General features: G+C 41.6%; 1 protein-coding gene across 1 annotated transcript in view; it reads left to right on the forward strand.

Moving 5' to 3' along the window:
- The window catches only part of LOC119579078 (facilitated trehalose transporter Tret1-like), a 24,367-nt gene that overhangs the window by 1,894 nt on the left and 14,973 nt on the right, over positions 1–7,500 (forward strand). The window lies entirely within an intron of this gene.

The raw sequence follows: 7,500 nt of genomic DNA on the forward strand, positions 1-7,500 counted from the left end.
ATATATAATAAAAAAAAAAGTATCTGTTTTTAATTCGAATTTTTGAAGTTAGTTTATTTGCGTTTTTTTTTTTTTTTTTTTTTTTTAAGGTTGGTTTTGTAAAGTTGTTTTATGTACTTTTTTGAATTTTATTTGATTTTTTTTTTTAAATTCGATTTTATTAAGTTGTTTTATATATATTTTTTAGAATTTGATATGATATTGTAAATGTCGATTTTATTACGGGTCTTTTATATACGTTTTTTGAATTTTATTTTATTTTATTTAAAGGTCGATATTGTTAAGTTGTTTTATATGTTTTAAAATTTTTATTTGATCTTTTATTTGTTTCTCAGGTCGATTTTATTAGGCTATGTGCTATCGTGAATTATTTATTTATTTTCTTATATCATTCAGTTATCTTTTTTTTTCTAATTTACCGCTTTTACTATTTTATTTAAGTCAGTTATCAACATTTTTTTGTTTATTTTTATCAAATACCCACGTGCAGCATATACCAGTATCCACCGGTTTTGTTTCTCCAACTCTTATCATCCGCGTGTTTCATGGAATCTCTGAACTATCTGTGACTAACTTTCGTTTCTTTGTGGGTGAATATATATATATATATATATATATATATATATATATATATATATATATATATATATATAATATATATATATATAGAGAGAGAGAGAGAGAGAGAGAGAGAGAGAGAGAGAGAGAGAGAGAGAGAGAGAGAGAGAGAGAGAGAGAGAGAGAGAGACATACACAAACACACACACGTATGTATGTGTGTGTGTATGTGTTGTGTGTCTGTGTATATGTGTGTGTTTGTGTTTCTGTGTGTGTCTGTCTGTATGTTTGTGTCTGTGTGTCTCTGCGTGTTTGTCTATGTAATATACATATCCGTATATTTGCTTATTAACTTCATTATCTCCTTCGTTCCCGTCACTCTCGCTAGCGGGTCAGATGACCTGATATCAACCCCTCAATTTCGAGCTTCTCACTATAGATAAGACTTGGCACATATACTAGTTTTTTTTTTTTTAGAATTATTTTTTCCGGTCTGATTAAAGTGTTTTATAAAAGAGGATGATATGAGTGAAATATTTCGGTGTCTGTCTACAGATAAAGCATGCAGTCGAACACTCTCCAACGCAAGCACACGCAAGCACACGCAAGCGCACACAAGCACACACAAGCGCACACAAATACACACAAATACACACAAGCGCACACAAGCACACACAAGCGCACACAAGCAAACACAAGCGCACACAAGCGCACACAAATATACACAAGCGCACACAAGCACACACAAGCACACGCAAGCGCACACAAGCACGCACAAAAACACAGAAGCACACAGAAGCACTCTTGCAAGGGAAATATTAGAGGATATATTGCCACTAGCCCGAAATACACACATTCTTATGTACACGTACGCATGCCAAGAGACACTCGTATAAAGAAACACACGCACACACACACACACATACACACGTACGCACACACTCACACACCTATAGTCAGCCACTTAGATCTTATATTTTTGGCGGGAAACTGATGAACGTAAAAAAAGAAAAAAAAAGAAAAAAAAAATAAATAAAATCTCGCCTATCCCTTTCTCTCTTCTTTTACTGTGATGTTGAATCATCTAATTACTTTTATTCGTTGTGCTTGTCTATCTGAATCTCTCTCCCTCTTTCTCTCTCTCACTTTCGCTCTCCTTCTCTCTCTCTCTCTCTTGTCGTGCACTCTCTCTCTCTCTCTCTCGTCTCAGATATCCGTCGCTCTCTCTCTTCTCTCTCTCTCTCTCAGTCACTCCTCTCATCTCTCTGCTCTCTCCTTTACTTTCTTTTCTTTCATCATTCTCTTCTCTCATCTCTCTCTCTCTCATCTCTCTATCGGTCATCTCTCTTCTCTTCTCGATCTCGTCGCTACCCTCTCTCACTCTCTCGTCATCTCTCTCTTTCCTCTCTCTCTCTCTCTCTCTCTCCGTCTCCTTCTCTCTCCCATCTCTCTCTCTCTCAATCTCTCTCTCTCTCTCTCTCTCTTTCCTCTCTCTTCTCTCTCTCTCTCCTCTCCTCTCTCCTCGATCTCCCTCTCTCTCATCTCTTCCTTTCTCTCCTCTTCTCTATCATCACTCTCTCCTCTCTCTCTCTTCTTTCTTCAAGCGGTTTCCCTTTTGTATAGTATATATATACATAATATTATCTATTACTATATATATATATATGATATATAATATATATATATTACACACACATTGTGTGTGTGTGGTGTGTGTCCTATGTATACATACATGCATACATACTTATATTCACACACACACACATATATATCCATACACACACACACACACACACACACACACACACACACACACACCACACACACACACACATAACACACCACATGTACACCTGCACACCTACGTACAACATCATATATACACACCAGCAAGTAACCATACGACGCAGCAGAGTCGGCGACCGGGAAAGAGGGACATTCACGGCGCCCGAAATGAGGCAACGGGGAGAGCGATCTGCCCCGGATCCCGACCGATTGTGTCGAGCGTGAAATCTTTATATAGAGGGATTTTTTTTTGGGGGGGACGTTAGCTGGTGAGGGAGAGAGAGAGAGGGAGAAGAGAGAGAGAGAGAGAGAGAGAGAAGAGAGGGAGGTGAGGATAGGGAGATGAGAAGAGAGGAGAGATAACAGAGAGAGAGAGACAGTGAGAGAAAGAGTACAGAGAGAGAGGACAAAGAAGAGAGAGGAGCACAGAGAGAGAATCGAAGAGAGAGAGACGAGTAGAAGAGAGAGAGGAGAGAGAAGCAGCGAGGAGATGAGGGGAAGCTAAGGATGGAAAAGAGGGATAAAGGCAGGTGTATTTTGGAAGTAGGCGATGTGTTTTGTTTTTGTTGGTGAAATTGAGAGAGAGAGAAGCGGAAAGAAAATTGTGTTTAAATCGATAGGGGTTCAATGTTATTTTTCCCATTGGGTGTCGAAATCGTGGGTCTCATGAGTTTCACATGTCAGTTCATGATAAGTCGTTTATGAACGTCACAAAAGTCACTTACGTAACAGAATTATAAAGAAATAGAGGAAAAAATAGACGATAATTTAGAACCAGTTTTAGGTCGGCTGAGGCTTCGTAGAGATCTCCTCGTGGGTGGCGTCCGGGTCTGCGAGGCAATAAGGAGGGAGAGAGAGAGAGAGAGAGAGAGAGAGAGAGAGAGAGAGAGAGGAGAGAGAGAGAGAGAGAAGAGAGAGAGAGAGAGAAGGAGAGAGAGAAGAGAGAGAGAGGGAGGGATGAGGGAGGGAGAGAGGGAGAGAGGGAGAGAGAGAGAGCGAGAGAGCGAGAGAGAGAGCGAGAGAGCGAGAGAGCGCTCGCCTCGCGTGTGGGCGTCGCAGACTGCACATGTTAAAGTCTGCACCGCCCGTGGCCTTGCGTGGTCAAGCATGCACCCCCTCGGTCCCTCTACGTCTAAACCAGTTTCTAAACACGTGACGTATTAACACGTTTTAGGGGGAAGAAGAGAAAGGGGTGATAAAGGAGGAAGGAAGAAAGAGAGAAGAAAAGAGGAGGAGGGAGAGGGAGAAATGAAGAAAGAAGAGAAAGGTTGCGAAAGAGAGACGGATGAGGATCAGATATAGAAGTAAAGAGATCAGGGTCCACAGCTCACGAAATGTTTGGATCACCCTTAAGAAAAAATACGTTTTAAAGGCGATAATTAGTGAAACAAAAAAACGATAAAAAAGGAGGTGGGAATAGAGAGTAGTTAAAAGTAAAGAAATCGAGGTTCACAACTCACTGAATGTTTGGGTTACTGTTAAAGACAGCATTAAGTAGAACGCCAGGGTATTTGGAAGGTCATTGACTGAAGCCTCTTGTTTTCATTGCTATCTTGAGCCCGCGTCGTTTTCGCTCTGTAGCTTCCCTTATCGCAGTTCGGGTTACTTGTGCAAGGAAAAAAAAAGGTATAAATCACATAAAAATGTCATAGTTTAGAGTAAAAAAAAAAAAAGCGTGTCACTCGCGAAAATAATTCAGTTGCGAAAAAAAGGTCTGACTCACGTAAAGAATTGCGAAAAAAAAAGGTCACACATAGAAAAGTCACATTTACGAAAAAAAAAAAAAAAAATCGGACACAAAAAAATCACTAAAAAATGCACTTACAAAATAAGATTCTACAAAAAAAAAAAAAAAAAAACAGTACTCTCGTTCGATTTCATCTTCGTCGCCTTCATCTCCAGACTATGAAAAAGCTTCTCCCTTATCGCGGATTCTGATAACGCCGCGATCACGTGATGCGACTGAGAAAGAAGCGAAAATATTCATGCTTGTGAAGAGATGAGTCACGGGGGGGGGTGGAGGGTGCCCGGGATGAGATCTGCGTATAAGACTGTGGGATTTAATTAACAGGGGAACGCATGTGCCAAGGGAATCTGAGACTGGGGCATTGGTCAGCGAGATTACGTACATGGACTGAAGAAGGCGCATGGGAACACACACATACCCGCATGGACGCTTACACATACATACATGCATGGACGCATACGCACACACGTATGGACACACACACACACAGAGGGACGGAGGGAGAGAGAGAGAGAGAGAGAGAGAGAGAGAGAGAGGAGAGAGAGAGAGAGAGAGAGAGAGGAGAGAGAGAGAAGAGAGAGAGAGAGAGAGAGAGAGCGAGAGAGAGAGAACAAACAAACACCCCCTCCCCCTCAAAAAAAAAAAAAAAAACAGCAAAAATATCTCGCAAAATAGACATCTCAAAAAAAAAAAAAAAAAAAAAAAAAAAAACCGACACGCTGATAACACACATCAAACACTTACTCGACGCAGAACAAACATTATGTTGAAACAGCCCAGCACCATAACCAGACACCGAGTGATAGACAGATATTACCCTCAATGTTTAGACACATCACCATCTTTCTACTTTCAAGTGCTTGGGCGAGAGACCGACGCCCTTTCTGGCTCCCATGCGGTCGATGGGCCAGGGAGAGCGACTGTGGCTGAGAGAGAGAGAGAGAGAGAGAGAGAGAGTAGAGAGGAGAAGAGAGCGAGAGAGAGAAGAGAGAGAGAGAGAGAGAGAGGAGAGAGAGAAGAGAGAGACAGAGAGAGAGAGAGAGAGAGAGAGAGAGAGAGAGAGAGACAGAGAGACAGAGAGAGAGAGAGAGAGAGAGAGAGAGAGAGAGAGAGAGAGAGAGTAGAAATTGCAGAGAGGAAAGAGAGAGAGACAAAGAAGAGGACAGAGCCAGAATTGCACAATCAGATTTTTCTCTATAGCGAGAGACAAACAGAGACACAGATTACGATGACAAAGAAACAAACAAAAATATACGAACAGAAAGAAGGAAAAAGAAAGAAAAAACGGAATATTAGGGTCATAGCAACAAAACAAATACACAGTGCACTGCATTCTTATCTCCAGCACCAGCATTTTTGATAGATTTCTGAACCAGTTCAAGGACATTTTTGCTATATATAATCCTTTCACTCATTGCCCTTGGGACAGAAATGAACCGACAGACCTTCGGAAGTGTGGGAGTCCCATTAGGAGTGTTGGGGAGAATGGGGGGAGTGTTGGGGAGTGTTGGGGAGTGTTGGGGAGAGTAGGGAGGGAGAGGGGGAGAAGGGGGGAGGGGGGGGGAGACTGGAAGTGCTCCCGTTTGCAGAATTTTGACCTGCTTGGGTATATAAGCCTTTGGAATCTGAACAGCTATGGGGGGAATCTCTGTTGTAATTTTCTCGTGTATTTGTCATGTCATGATTATGATTATCTGTATTTTTTTTATTTATTTGTTATTACATTTTTTTTTTTTCAAAAGGTAGTGTATCATGTACCTGAGTTGTTTTTTCTCTCTCAGACATTTTTAAAAAAAGTTTAAGTAACGAAAAAAAGACTTAATCATCTCTCATACAGAGTAACGAAAAAAAACTATTGAATCAATATTTTCCTCTTAAAGTCAATAATTCAGTCAATAAATAATAATGAAAACAAGATTTTTTATTTTGTATTTACTATCTTGCATTCCTAATATTATTTCCTTTTTTCTTGAAAATTGAAATATCTTTTATATTTTGAATATCATTATAATTTTCATTATTATTTTGTTGCCAACGTTGCATTAGTGGTAACTGCAACATGATTAGAGAGAGAGAAAGAGAGAGAGAGAGAGAGAGAGAGAGAGAGAGACAGAGAGAGAGAGAGAGAGAGAGATAGAGAGAGAGAGAGAGAGATAGAGAGGAGAGCAGAGAGAGAGAGAGAGGGAGAGAGAGGAGGAGAGAGAGAGAGAGAAGAAGAGAGAGAGTGGAGAGGAGAGAGAGAAAGAAATACAGAGAAAAAGAGAGAGAGACCGAGATAGAGACTGAAACAGAGACAAACAGAGAATAAGAAAAACAAAGAAAGAAAGGCAAAAAAAGGAAAAGAAACAGATAAAGAACCAAAAAAATAACAGACGAAGGGAAAGTACCCCCCTTACCCCCTTCCTTCCCCCTCCCCCTCCCCACCTGCCGTGCAACCTTTTACCCTCCTTCCCCCTCCCCCTTCCCCTCCCCTATCCCCCCTCCTTCCCCTATCCCCTCCTTCCCCTTCCCCCTCCCCCATCCCCCTCCTTCCCCCTCCCCCTTCCCCCCATCCCCCCTCCTTCCCCTTCCCCCTACCCTCCTTCCCCATCCCCCCATCTCCCCTCCTTCCCCTCCTTCCCCTCCTTCCCATCCCCCCCCCCCACACACACACACACACCGCACCCCTAGCTACTCAAGGTCCGGCCTGGTCAGTACGGCGTCAAGGCATCGCTAAGGACCGGTTTGTTGCCGAGCTCTGCCACGCGGGGGACCGTAAGGGGAACCGTGTGCTTGCTTGCTTGCTTGTTTGGCTGCTTGTGTGGTTGGTTGGGTGGTTGGTTGGTTGGTTGGTTGGTTGGGTGGTTGGGTGGTTGACTGATTGGTTGGTTGGTTGCTTGCTTGTTTGGTTGTTAGTTGGTTGTTGGTTGGTTGGCTGTTTTCCCTTCGTGGTTGCATGACAGATTTCTAGGGTGTGTTCAAGGTTCAAGGTTCAGGGTATGCTAGGTTTGTTCAGGGTATTTAAGGTCTATTCAGGGTATGTTCAAGGGTGTGTTCAAGGTGTGCTTAGTCTACGATCAGAGTGTGTTCAAAGGTTCGTTCAGGGTATACAAGGTCTGTTCAGGGTATGTTCAACGATTTGTTCAAGATGTAGAAAGTATATTCAAGGTTTGATCAACGGTTTGTACACCCGTGTTCAAGCTGCGTTCAAAGGTCTGTTCAGAATATTAATAAAAAAAAAAAATCTGTTTAGTTATTCAAAAGTGTGTTCAAAGGAACGTCCAAGAGATTGTACATTCAGCAAGAACTTGGAACTAATATCAATACAATCTTTAATTGGCATTCTGATAATAAATCTTCACCAGAATTATGTAATGCTGATGTCTCAGAACCATTTAAAATTCTTTCTCATTCATTCTTATTCAACATTT

Source organism: Penaeus monodon, chromosome 11 (genome assembly GCF_015228065.2).
Source record: "Penaeus monodon isolate SGIC_2016 chromosome 11, NSTDA_Pmon_1, whole genome shotgun sequence".
Taxonomy (NCBI): Eukaryota; Metazoa; Arthropoda; class Malacostraca; order Decapoda; family Penaeidae; genus Penaeus; species Penaeus monodon.